Source organism: Arachis ipaensis, chromosome B02, assembly GCF_000816755.2.
Source record: "Arachis ipaensis cultivar K30076 chromosome B02, Araip1.1, whole genome shotgun sequence".
Lineage (NCBI taxonomy): Eukaryota > Viridiplantae > Streptophyta > Magnoliopsida > Fabales > Fabaceae > Arachis > Arachis ipaensis.
Window position 1 is genome coordinate 82,440,512 of NC_029786.2, and position 571 is coordinate 82,441,082.

Genomic DNA, 571 nt, shown 5'->3' on the forward strand with positions numbered 1-571 from the left:
CGCGTTCCCTCGCCGTGGATCGCCACGCCATGCCTCGCGTCGCCGCACCACGCCTCGCCTGGCCGCACCTCGCCTTGTTGCCTGGGGTCCTCGGTCGTAATTGGTCAGTTTCACCTTCAATTGCACTTTTCTTTTTAGCTTTTTGCCTCAGTTTGGTTATGCTCTTTTCATGTGGAACGGATTTTTTGTGGTAGCTTTAGGTTTTTAGAGGGAAGGAGAAGGAATCAAACATAAACGGAGAGTTTAGAGAGGGAACTACTCTATTTTCCCATTACAATTGGGGTTAATAATATTTTAGAAAAAAATATGAGGGGATTAAGATATCCATAATATTTGTAAGTAACAGCAAAAATTGATGAATATATAAGGCTCTGCCTCCGAGTCTGACCTTGATTGCAGCAGTTGGGCTTATTGGTGTCCTTTAGAAGGAAATTAACATTACATGCTACTAACATTTAGCATTTAGGCAGGTTTTAATGGGTAAATAATCTTGAAACTTTAGTGTATATATAAACTAGGAGTGAAAGGTTTTGATTTTTGACTTCTGACTGGTAACTTATAATTGATATTG